The sequence below is a fragment of the Gossypium arboreum genome, chromosome 5, assembly GCF_025698485.1.
Source record: "Gossypium arboreum isolate Shixiya-1 chromosome 5, ASM2569848v2, whole genome shotgun sequence".
Taxonomy (NCBI): domain Eukaryota; kingdom Viridiplantae; phylum Streptophyta; class Magnoliopsida; order Malvales; family Malvaceae; genus Gossypium; species Gossypium arboreum.
Genome location: NC_069074.1, coordinates 29,630,686 through 29,644,981, shown reverse-complemented (window position 1 = coordinate 29,644,981; position 14,296 = coordinate 29,630,686).

The window sequence follows — 14,296 nt, the reverse complement described above, 5'->3', positions numbered from 1 at the left end:
TCAAGGTTTCTTTGTTCAGTCCCTTCCTCATGTATGACATTGATGGGATGATTTTCATTTCCAAACACCCCCTTTTCTGGATAAGCTATCCCTCCTGACACAAAATTCGGGGATATGTAAGGAAACGTCATTAATTCCCATTCAACTTCTTTTTCACTCAGCCGTGACCCTCTTCTCTCTCTCTCTTTTTCTTTCTCTTTTTAATAACTTTTATTAATTAGGGTCTTTTTATGGATTTAAATGCATGTGATGTGATGCAATGCAAATGCATGAATGCAAAAGAAAAGAAGATGTTGATCTTGAATTCAATTCCATTAGAATAACTTTTCTAGAAAATAGATTTCTTTACATGAAAATAGATTACATATGTGGTCTTGCCCTTCATAGTCAGTAAACGCTGATCTTTTCTTCATGGTTGAATCCTGTAAATTCTTTAAAAGATGCCTTTGCTAGCTCCTTGCTGCTTAATCTGAGCCTCGATCTCTTACTCGCTTATCTCCATGATACTCATCAAAAAGTGCCGGCTCTTGGATAATCTTCGTTGGCAATCAAGTCATGTATTCTTTCGTGGACCTCCGACTTTCTCTCGTCATGCTCTTGGATAACCTTTGTTGGCTTGAATCTCTGGCAATCACATCATGTATTCCTCCATGGACTATCAGCTTTCTCTCGTCATTTATTTAGACTATATTCAGACGACCGCACTATAATCTACTTTATCAAGAAATTCGTTTCCTTATGACAAACTATTATATTTAGGAATCAAATTTCAAATCAACATATTCTTTTCTTTGATGTAATGTAATGCAAATGCATGAATGCAAAAAGGTATCGATCTCGACTTAATTTCATTTAGAAAACTTTATTTAGAAAAAGAATATCTTTACATATGAATCGATTACAAATACGCCTTCGTTCCATGGCCTAAAGTTTTAACTCAACAAAGCTAACTCTTGACAATGATCTGACTGTGCTCAATGTATCAGCTTGTACCTTCATGGTCCGTAAATGATCTACTACCATCCCGAATTTGAGCTATGGCTTCACCCATAAGATAATCCCTACATCTATGGACACCTCTTCCAATGTCTGTGAAGTTGTTCTGATTATCTTGAAAGAAAGATTGGCAAACAAGTGGGCATTCCTGCTTAACATGCTACATTAAAATGATATCCAACACCTTAAGGGTTTCTTGAGAGCTTTCAGATTCCTGTCCACACAAAGCATTTTGAAATGCTTAGAAGGGTATCTTCTCAGTATAGTTAATCTCTACTTTAGAGGTCTTTTAAATGATATGGACTTCTTTAATCTCATTCTTTTGCGTCCATTTTGACAAATCATCAGGGCTTGTATTTCCATTATCTCTGATAAGTGCAACATAGTGAACTCATGCTTGTTGTTTGGTCCTATAATAAATAAGCCTTTTACCATCATAGGCACAATTCTTTCCATCCAACTCACCTTTGTAGGTCCATGCATTCTGTCAATCACTTTTCTTCCAACACTCTTACCATCGACCATCTTCCTATGAAAGAGAAATGTTGTAATGGTGGAAATGTCCATCAATACTCTTCTTGTTCACCTTAAAATGATTGGTGAGTACATTACCTTTTGCCCTGCAGCACGTCTTGCCATAGAGTGTCGAACAATCTTCTTCGTATCCAATTCTGCTTTGATTGGAAACAACATTAAGACGCACTAGTGGCGGAAGAGGCAGGAAGTCCAAGACTGCCCCTTTTCCCTCCTGTTCTTTCCATTTTAGCTCACTCCCTCTCCCTATGACATTCATCAACTTCCTCACAAAAGTTGGAATACAGTTAGCCCTTGAGTAAACTTTATCAACTTGAATCATAGGACAACACCACAAAATTGAATATTCCTCCACCACGGGTACCATATAGGCTTTTCCAAACATAAAGCAACTGTATACAAGATTCAAATACTGAGTGATGGCCCGAAACAAATTCTCGTCTATTCCCAAGTCAACAAGTACTGCAAGTCCCCATGGTTGTTGTAGAGCAACTGCTTGGCTTCGCTCCCCCATTGATCCAATATTTCCTTTAACTCATGCTGATTATCCTGTGTGATACGAATGTAGTCTGATAGCTCTGACACATATCCCATGGCTAGACTATTTTCCTTTACTAACTGAGTTTGCTCTGACCATATATGGACGTTAGCGTTGTCTTCCACTCTATCAAGAAGTCCGTTCTCCATAATAAAACTCTCTAACTTAGAAAGCGTAGAAAATTAATACCTTTTAAATGCGAAATGATATGCAACAAAAGAAAAGAGATAGTTAGTATCACATGATAACAATAAACTCAAAGATAACTTGCAAGGGTAATAATTACGGTATAATTCTATCTAGGTTGAGCTCTTACGGTCCTTCTATATGTGGTTTAGTTCTAATGTTGAGGTACGAACGTGATTCTCGATCCTCACCCATTATAGGCTCATTTGAATCGAGTTCGATTCGAGGGACACATTTCCTATGGCTACAGAGATGAAAATCTCACGAAACCATAGATACGGATGTATCCCGAAAGTGATCCACTATCACCTTGAGGCGAAAACCTCACAGGCGTAGCTTCTCACTCCCACTTAAGGGTGTGACCACAACGGTCATGCAAATGCAATGCGTATTAGAATATAGCAACACATGCAATAACACAAACACATGTAATGCAAAGAAGATTAAATTTTAAAATTTTAATTTCCAACATTAAGACAATAGATAATCAATTACGGCTTGACTCTCTTATTAGTCCCGATTGGAGTCGCAAGTTTGTCGAAACCATTTTAAATCGAGTTTTGGAAAATGGGAATCGATTTTAAAAAAGCAACGGAGTCGCCACCAATATTTTTAGGTGTGATTGGATCACCTTTAAAACATTTTGTTTTAAAATCATTAGTTTTGGTCCACGAAATAAAAGAATGGGTTCGGGAGTCGGTTACGTACGAGGAAGGATTAGTACCCTCGTAACGCCCAAAAATTGGTACCTAATTGATTATCAAATGTCTTTAATGTCGGAAATTTAAAAAATTTTAAGATATAATCCTTTTTAAAATACTTTGATTTTGAAAATTTGGTTTCGCTCGTATCAAAACATTGACACTAAGTTAACCTTTTGGAAATCCCTATCTCGAAACGACAAATCGCCACATCCAATAAGTTAGGACACAATGCTTTGAAATTCTAAGACAGTTGCTCGTATTTTGAAAATCTTAAAAAACTTAGAAGGGTACTTGACTATTTGAACTCAACGAGAAAAGTTGCAACCCAATAAGTTAGGGTACTACTTTTCTCGAAGCTTTCAAATACTAAGCATTGCCTTTTTTTTATTTTTATAAAACTTTTAAATATTGTTTTAAATGACCTTTTAGAGTGACAATTCTATATTATGAAACATAGATATTCAAATAGCGTTTATTATAAAGTATTATAACACTTTATATAAATGCAATCACTATATAGAGGTAAAATAGAATAATAAAAATAATCATGCTAAGCAAATAGGAATATACCAAAAGAAAACATAATAAATGCACTAATTATATACAATATATCATAAATAAAACATTAAATAATATAAAAACATGGTAAATATTAATTTGTAAAATATGTATGAGTAAAAATAGATGACATGCATAGCAAATGGATAAATAGAATCTACATAAAATATAAAATCCAATAATTTAATGTAAAATATAAAATCCAATAATTTAATGTACACGTGAATGGATTAATAAATAAAATGATGCATATAATACAATATATCAATGTACATATATAAAAATATGCATTTGAAAGTAAATTATAAAAGTCTAAGATATTACATAACATATGAAATACATAACATAACAATAATACATTAATGCTAAAGTAAAACAAATATTGTATAATAATAAAAACATAAGTTTTAAAAATATATGTATAATATAAACAATTGATAAATAGAATGAGCATATAAAAAATGTGATATTTAATAATAAATTTAAAATATAATATATAATAAAAATATATTTATAAGAATAATAATTATATAAAAATATAAAATATATTGGTTTAGAAAAATAATGTATAAAATATCAAATATGTAAAATAATTTATATTTATAATGAAATGATTATATAATATATATACATGCATAGAAAATATATATTTGAAAATAAACTATATAAAAGGTTCAATATTATGATATACAAAATACATAATCAAATGTATAAAAGATAGGAAAAAATATACATTTTTGAAAAATGAAGAAATTAAAAATATTTGGCATCCACTTTCTTTTGAAGTCCTTTTGTATGGGAAGGATCTTCTTTGATATCAGGTCCCTATCACGGATTTCTCTAGGGCGAACCCTTTTTTTGGTAAGCTCGCGTCTTTTTTTTGTACATTTGACCATGACGGATAGCTTTTAACCTTTTTCTTCAAACATGGTTGGATCCATTCTGCTTCATCCAAAAACTCAGAAAAAATGAATCTCGAGTTCCATGGGTAAAATTTCCTAAACCAAAGAGAAATGCGTTGCCCCGGTAGAGGTTTTTATTTATGCTCAACTTCTCATGCCAATCTTTGTAGGTCTCAGTCATTTTCCCTACGATCTTCTTAATGTTCTTATTGACTGCATCGACTGCACCGTTTACTTTTGGGCGACACAGTGACGAGTTGTGGTGTTTGATCTTGAACTGGCTATAAACTTCTGATATCGCATTGTGGTTTAAGTTCAGTGCATTGTTAGATACAATCCTTTTTGGCATTCCATATCGACATATGATCTTTTTTTCTTTTATTTTGTAAATGCTGACTTTATGACATTAGCGTATGAAGTAGTTTTCACCCACTTAGTGAAGTAATAGACAACTACACTGATGAATTGATGCCCGCTAGAAGCTTTCAATGAGATCGGCCCAATGATATCCATGCCCGATATAGAGGAAGGCTATGAATTCCATTAACTCTTTGTAAGGTAGGATTTGTTTCTCATTTTGTTCTACCATCCTTAACAAACCAGGAGATAAACTACAGTCTCGGTCATCTTCAAAATCTTGAGGTTTTTATGGACACATATTTTGCTCAAAAGGAGGTTCTGAGTCAATAGCAATGTCGCTCATACCATTGATATTTGGAGACCTGTTATAGGGACGAAGGAAGATCCAAAGAACAAAAAAACTAAGAATATTTATCTGTATAGTATGATAAGAATATTTGCTCGATGTGAGAAACAATGATGTATTTTATTTGAAATAAAGAAGTTGAACATAAGCCTATCTCACGAAAGGAATCTTATTGCTCCTTGGCTTATAGTAATAAGCGTATAGTAATAAGCGTGTTTTGGACATTACTCTTAATTAGCTCTAAAAAATATAGGGATCTCTTTCACAGTCTCATTGCTCAAAACACTCCCCGGTATGTAAGGGTAAATGCCTGATAAGTTATCTTCCTCGGCTTCCTTTTCAGATACGGCGTTATCATTCAGATTCCATTACATTCCTTCTAGGCCTTTGACTTCTTCAAAGAATTCCAACTCTTTATTATCTATTAGACTTTGCACCAAAGCTTTGAATTAAGTGCACTCCTAGATTTCATGACCTTCTTCAGTGTGGAACACACAGTAGCTCCTCATCTCTTTTGGTATTTTCTCTGAATTCTGAATGATTAGTCTCATGTCTATCATTTGTGTCAAAACCCATTTCATGGGGTTTTTACTTCTGCAACATTGGTTTTGGTTCTCTTTCCTGATTTCTCAATTACCGCGTTTACCCTTTGATCTGAACGACCCGGTAATGGATTTCCTGCTACATGAGGTCCCGATGGATCATCGAATTTCACGATACCCATCTTAATGAACCTTTCGATTAACCTTTTAAATGTGGTACAATTTTCAATTAAGTGTCTTGTTATTCCCGCATGGTACTCGCATTGAGCGTTCACGTCATACCATTTCGAGAACGGAGGTTGCATAGGTTCCAAATAGAACGAGGATACCACATGTATATCTCTATATGTCATCGGGATGGGTGTGAACTAGTATCTTTTTGTGTTTGGCCTTGAGTTAGATTATTGCCTTGAGGGGCCTTGATAGCTAGTAGTCACAGCCCTCGGCTGGCCTACAATGATTGATTTAGAATACCCTTTGCTCACATTATTCACTTCATTTTCATTTTTCTTCGGGGTTGATCTTTTGGCGCTTTCTCCAGGGTCTATCTTCCCACTCCTTACTGCGTTTTCAATCATCTTGCCGGACATTACCATATCTGTGAAGCTCATGGTAGTGCTTCCCAACATATGGTTAATGAACGGGGCTTTTAGAGTGTTGATGAAAAGCACTGTGGTTTTTTTCTCCAAAAAAAGGTGGTTGGACTTGTGTTACTACCTCTCTCCATCTTTGGGCATATTGCCTGAAGCTCTCACTTTGCTTCTTTTCTATATTCTGTAGTATGATTCTGTCGAGCGCCATGTTTGTCACGTGGCTATATTGCTTTATAAAAGCCTGTGCCAAGTCCTTCCATAAGTGAATTTTGGCACGGCTCAGTTGGTTGTACCATTTGGCAGCTGACCCAATCAGACTATCTTGGAAGCAATAAATTAATAGTTTATCGTTATTAACGTATCCTATCATTCTTTGACAGAATATCATGATGTGAGCTTCAAGACAACTAGTCCCATTATACTTTTCAAATTCTGGAGTCTTGAATTTCAGCAGGAGTACTAGATCTGGGACCAAACTCAAATCCTTGGCGTCAACCCTGCAATGGTAATCAGCATTCTTCATTACTTTGATTTTTTCTTCTAACCACCTGTATCGATCTTTGAGTTGTTTTGTTAGTTCCACCCTTACTTTTTCTATTTATGCCATTTCGTCTAGATCAGAAATTACATGATTGGTTAGATTGTCCTTCGGGTTGGAACCTAAGCCTGTCAGGTAGTTCATTGGTGCCGAAGTACCAGTCTGATATTGTTGGGGTCTGATAGTAACGGGTGCCCCTTGTGGATGCGCGTCTGGTCAGGCTTGGATGCTTATTGAGGTAAAACCTGAGGGATAGATGGGGTCTTCATTACCATCCCTACCATTGACCTCTGGGGCTTTCCTTTTTTCACGTGCTCTAGTTAGTAACTACATTAATTGGCTCATCATACTTCTTTCGGATTCTTGCATCTGATCCCTCATGTCTTGTTGAATTTCAGCCAATTGTTCTTGCATATGCGCTTGCATATCTTTTTACATTTGCTCTAATCTCTCTAATCTTCGGTCCATGGCTTTAGTTTTTCCGTGTGTACCGTAACGATATTCCAGAGTAACTGCTATAATTCTAATTAATTAGGGTCCTTTTGTGAAATTTGATGTATATGATGAAATGCAATGCAGATGCATGAAATGAATGCAAAAAGAGGCGTTGATTCTGGTTCAATTCTGTTAGAACAACTTTACTAGAAAACAAATTTCTTTACATAAAACAGATATATATTTGGCCTCGTCTTAATACTCAAAGTGAAGACATCGATCTTTTTCTTCATATCCGGATGTTAAAATCAAATCTCGCGAACTCTTCAAAGGGGTGCCTCATCTATCTCCTTTTTGCTTGATCCGGGCCATGACCCATTACTCACTCATCCTCGTGATGCTCGTTAGCTTTTTTAAGAAAGTTGGAATGTTAACGGCTTTCAAATAATCTTTGTCAGCTTAAATCCTCGGGCAACGAAACAAAGTTGTGTACTCATTCATCAGACTATCACCCTTCCCTCATTACGTTTACTCAGACCATATTCGGGTGACCGCATTGTCTTCCACTTTACCAAGAAATCTATTTTCCATGACAAGCTCTATATTAAGCAACTGAACATGAATCAACACCTCTTTTCTATGATGAAAATGCAATGCAATCATTACAAAAATAAAAAATAAAAGAAAACAAGTCAGTATAAAAAACATAAATAACAAATAGAGCACCTATTTGGATGACCACTAGGGGTTTGGCATGGTTCTACCTAAGGTAGGCTCTTAGGGCTCATTATATGCAGTTCGGTTCTAAAGTAAGGGTACCTGAACCAGTAGATTCCTCGATCCTTACCCATTATAGGCTCATATGGACTGAGTTCAGTTTAGGGGAATACGTTTCCCTATGGCCATACGGAGATGAAAATCTCACGAAGACATAGGTACGGATATATCCCGAAAGCGATCTACTATCCTATACGGAGGTGAAGACCTCACAAAAGAATAGTTTCTCACTCCCACTTAAGAAAGGTGAAATCGAACAATTATGCAATGCAATATGCGAAAATATACCAAAATGTTCGAATCAAGAAGCAAACACGAACAAAATGATAAAGACCGTAATGATGACGGATGAAATACAACCAAAGGAACGTAAATGTAAACCAAATTATTAGTTTTCAACAAAAAAGACAAAAAGTAATCAACTTGCTGCTTGACTCTCTTATTTGATCCCTAGTGGAGTCGCCGAGCTGTCAAAACCATTTTTTTGAAAGTGTCGACTTTTTATTTAAAATGAAAATGGGAGTCGCCGCCAATCTTTTTTATGAGGTGTGGTCGGATCACCTTGTAATTTGATCATTTTAATAAATAGTTTACTTTACTAAAACAACAATTTTGGTCTACGAAATTTAGAGAATGGATTCGGGAGTCAGTTACGTACGAGGAAGGATTAGCACCCTCACAACGCCCAAAGTTGGTACCTAGTTGATTAATTAATGTCTTAGTGTCGAAAAGTTGAAAACTTGAAAATAATATAACATACGATCATTCTTTATTGTTTTTTAAAAATGCTTGAATGAATTGAAACGAGCATTAAAGGCTCTCTCGTCCCGTGATAATAAAATGCCACATCCCGTAAGTTAGGATGCGACATTTGAATCCCCAAGAATAAGCTCGACTTTAATTTTTATTGAAATTTCATGTATTTTGAAATTTAAAAGGATATTTGGTTATTTAAGTTTAACGAGAAAATCAAAACCACGTAAGTTAGGGTACGATTTCTCGGATCTCCAAAATGATGAAATATTGTCTTATTGTGAAATTATTATTTTTTTGAATAATAGAGAGTACAATACTTAAACGATGTGCATTTGTTTTATTTGGAGTAAAGTAAAATGGCCTATTATGGATATAAAAAAACTTGACTTTTGAAGTGATTTTAATGAAACGAGATGGAATGATAATATCGAACATGGCATAATGATTTATGAATAAGATGTTCCATTGATGAATGACAATAATATGAAAATACGAATAAACGAAATATAGTACACATAATGGAAATAATCACACAACATACATCATTTTAAGTACCAACATTAATAATCAAAGAAAAATGAAATAAAATAATATATAAAAACAATTTAAAGTAAATAATATATATAAAAGTTTAAAATAAATAATATATGAAAAAATTTAAAATAAATAATATATAAGACAATTTAAAATAATATATAAAAAGTTTAAAATAAATAATATATAAGGCTCCGTTTGTTTGCCGATAAAATATTTTACGGAAAATGATTTACTTTTCGGAAATGATTTACTTTTACGGTGTTTGAATGAATCATGTAAAATATTTTACATTGTTTGGTAGATTTCTGAAAATATTTCATAAAAGCTATTTTAAATTAAACAAATATATATTTAAGAATTTATTATATTTTCAGTGTTTATCTGAGTTTATTATATATATATATTAATAAATTTATATTTTAAATTACTTTTACATATATTGCAATGATTTATTTATGGGTAAATTAGATTTTAAGTGCCAACTATATTTTAAATATATCTGTTAATACATACTTCATCCGGCTAAGTTATGCCTGTTTATTTCTTTCTCTCCTTTTTACAATGCCATTTGATTTTTCTAGCTTAATAATTTTTCTAGACAAAAACTGCAACCGAAATTTGAAATTAATTACCAAATAATATAAGCAATTTCGTGCTAGAAAAATCAGAATCTTTTATCTTGTAACAATTATTTTCACTCAATTGGCATTGTAAAATGAGAGAAAGAACTTTATAAATAATATAATTTTCATCAAATGCATAATTTAACCGGATGAAGTATGTATTAATAGAATATGGTGAGAATGGAGGAAGATTTTCAGGACAATGTCTTACCGATTAAAAATCTGTAAGACATTTTCCCTAAAATCCCTTCTCATTTTCTCGTGTTTCTGAAAACATTTTACAAATGTAAGTTATTTTCAAGCAGACAAACACTGGAAAACTAGGAAAACAATTTTCAGAAAATGTTATCCTGGTAAACAAACGGACCCTAAAAAGAAATTTAAAATAGATAATATACAAAAGCAGTTTAAAAATAAATGATACATATAAAAAATAAAAAAATTCAAAATAAATAATACATATAACAGTTTAAAATAAATAATATATAAAAATTTTAGAATGGATAATAGTTTGAAATAGTTTAAAATACATAATATGTGAAAAACTTAAAGTAAATAATAATAAAACAATTTAAAATAAATAATGTATGAGAAAAAAGGTTTAAAATAAATAAATAAATAACAAATTTGCAAAAATAAATTAAAATCAAACAGATTTGGGACTAAATCAAGACAAAAATGAAACTATAGGTAAAAACTACGATAAAATAAACAAATAAGGACTAAAATTAAAATGTGCGAAAAGGCCAAGGACCAAATCGGTAAAAAAAAAGCCCAATCCCTAGACACGTGTCCATTTTCCAGCGCTTTAGTGGGTCAAGGACTCAATTGAAAACCAAACAAAATTTTATGGTCAAATTTTAAAAAATAAGAAAAAACAAAAAGACTACATTAAAAAGAACAGAAATGCGAAAGGACCAGGGTTGTAAATAACCCATTGAACGAAAACACGAGAATCCCCCTGGAGCAGGTCGGGTCGCGCGTGGATAGGCCCTAAATGGCATCGTTTTGGCGCCTAGGTCCCTAACCTGAAATGGCGCCGTTTTTCATCTTTATCAAAACCAATTTTTTTTTTCAAAACTCATATCCCCCATTTTCTCTCAACACTCTTCTTGGCCAGCCACGGGCACCGCCATCAGTCCACTGCACTGTCGCCGTTGCCGGTGGCTGGCAACGGACAAAGTGGGTTTTTTAGCCCCGTTTTCAATGATTTGAAGGCCAAGCCTTCTCAACCCCCAAAAGATCGAAAGAAAAGGTCCCTCCCCCACCCTTTTAGGTCTGATTTCGAAGACAGATAAGAGACCTCTGACGACGAGACTGCAGAGTGATTCCGGTGGGGTTTTCTTTCTTCTTTCTTTTTATTTTCGTAGGTAAAAAATAAAAAAAATAAAACTTAAAAGTAAAATAAATAGAAATATCAAACGAATATCACCTTCTTTAAAAATATAAGTTTAAATCTTTGATTTTTTTTGTATATCCTCTGGAAAAAAAAGTGATTGTTGAGCCTTTTATAGACATATTACAACTGCTCATTTTTCTTTTTTTGTTTGATTCTGCTTGGTTCTTCTGTTTGTCCCCTTCTGTTGCGTGTTGCCTTTGTTTTGCAGGTGTCAGACATGTGGTGATGGCGTGCGGCGGCCTGGAGCAGCGGCAACATTAAGGGGATAAGGTTTTTCTTTTTTTTTGCTGAAAAGTTTTAAGCTAATTGGGCTAGGGTTAGTTTTGGTTTATTGGGTTTTAGTTTGGGATTTGGGCCTGGTATGTATAAATATGGACTGCTTAATTTTGGACTTTTATTTATTGGTTTGGTTCTTTTCGTTTTATTTTTGTGATTTGGGCTTAGGCCGAAATTAGCCTATTACAGCATGGAAAAAATTGCACAAAAATTACTAATTTTTTTTTAAATTGGTTGCACAAAAATAAGAAATATTAATTTATGGAAAAAATGATTAAAATTTGTAAAAGAAGAAAATATATTTGTTTATAATTTAAAATTAACTATTTTAAATAATTTAATTAAAGTTAAATTAAGTTGGAGAAGTTAGTAGATATAGATGAGTATATAATAATTTTTGTTATCTTTAAAACTTAATGACTTGACACTATTATATTAGTACCTAAAAACTATACTTTTTAGGATGATCCTAATACAATTTATTTTCAATTACTATTTATTAAGTTTAACACCAAGATGTTTAAAACCCTTTTTAGATATCCATATGTACGGAAAAAGAATATTAATTCTTAACCACGGTTGAGAAGATGTCAAAATATATACATAAAAGGCTAATAAGTTAGCCATATGCATGGTTTGTCAAGGGTTAGAGCTAGAACTACTCATATTGAGCCAAATTTAGGTAAAAAAAATAGGACTCCCCATTTAAGGTGGTTTTCTTTTGATAAATTTATGCAATTGTTATTAGTTTGATAATTGATCTTTGGATAAATTTTAATCTTCGATAACTTTAAAAGGCAAAGGATACTCAAAATATGCATGGTATGTTAGACATTGTCGTAATGAAATAAGATTTCATTGTCACTTGTATGTAAATGTTAAGTAATACATATATGATGGAAGTGATCTTGATCTTTTGCTTTCTTCCCTTTTGGTGGTTACATTCATAAATAAAAAAAAATTGCATTCATTAAAAAAAACATAAGCAATAATCAAAGTTTATAAAAAACCTATCCAATACATTGTCAAGACAAGTAACACGAAGAAACAAAATAACCTTAATCTTTTGTTCTCAACCTTTGGTGATTACATTCAACAACAAAAAGAATTGCATTCATTAAAAAGAATCTAAACAAAGTTTACCAAAACCCAATCAAAGAATCCGTAACTATGATGTTTCAATTTTCCACAAAGAACAAAGAAAAACTCTATCCAATACATAGCCAATACAAGTAACATTAACAAACAAAATAAACTTGTTACTTTTGATAAGAAGGGCTCTCCACCCCCACCACCTCCATCATTGCCTCCCCTTTTAGGAGGGTTTCCTGTACTTCTTGCTTTCCCGCCTCTCTATTCCACCAAAGTTTTCACAAGATTTTTTTTATTAAGTTAATAAAGTATTTTTGTACTAAAAAAAGTTATAAAATGAAACTTGAAGTTCAATTATTTTATTTTATTTTCTCCCTGGAAATTAATAATTATTTTGATGGTTCTAGTGTGGTCAATGAATTTCGGTTGTTTGACAATTAACCAAGTTCTAAGTTTCATTCTTGTATGCACAGATATTTGTTGTTGTTGAAATGACAAATAAAAAGAAGAAAAAAATAGACTAAACAAATTTTTTTAATAAACCAATTTGTTGGGAACTCGACGAGCTCAACACACCCATTGCAGAGGACCTAAGACCTACAACTAATGTTACACTAACTCTCTAAAGCCAGTTAACCTTTTATTTTCTAACTTCTTAGTGCACTACAATACTTAGGTGACAAAGTCGACCATATATTAAAGCCAACCCAAATGCACTAAGTGCTTAGAAATCTAAAGCTTAACCGAGATTTACAATTACAAAAGAAGAGAACAATTTTCTTCTCTATATCAATCTCTCACACTCTCTTGCTTATGGTTGTCTCTTACATCATATCAAGAATGAAAGCTCCTACCCCTATTTATAGAATTTACTGGCCATTGGATTGTTGACACATGTGAATATTTTTGTCATTGATTTTACAAATATCTAATAGCTAGAATATTCATTATCTAGTATTCTAGATAATATCTTAGGGTATTTTACCAATAAAGGGCCATTTCCAACTTTTTTTACGGAAATGGGCCGATTACTTAATTATTTTCTGGAACAGGCCGAAAACGGGGAAATCGCGTCCACGTCAGCGCGAAGTCAAGGTATTTGCCAGAAAAGCGCATCCCTGAGGAAGTGCTTTGTCCACATCAGCAGAAAACGCTTTCCTAAGGACGCGATTTATGCTGATGTGGACAAAGCGCTTCCTCAGGGACGCACTTTGCCCGTGTTTTTCAAACGGTAAAAAATTTGACCGTTGAGCCCCTAACGGTAAAAAAAAAACTATAAAACCCCCTCTCCCCTTGATTTTTTACACAAAAAAGTCCTCCTATCCAAATTCTCTCAAATTCTTCCAAAAATTCTCTCAAATTTTCTCAAAGCTCTCTTTGATTTTTGAAAAAAAGCTGTATTTAATTTTTTTTTGAATTAGCTGTATTTTAAATTAATTTTTTGCAAAGGAAAGGGAATTAATTCGTCTCGATAATAAACACATCTCCGTCGATCAAATGACAATGGTAAGTGATAATTTTAATATTTCAATAGTATTTAATATTTTTTTAATTTATGTAATTTTAATTAATTTTTCAATACAATTTAATATTTTTTTTCATTT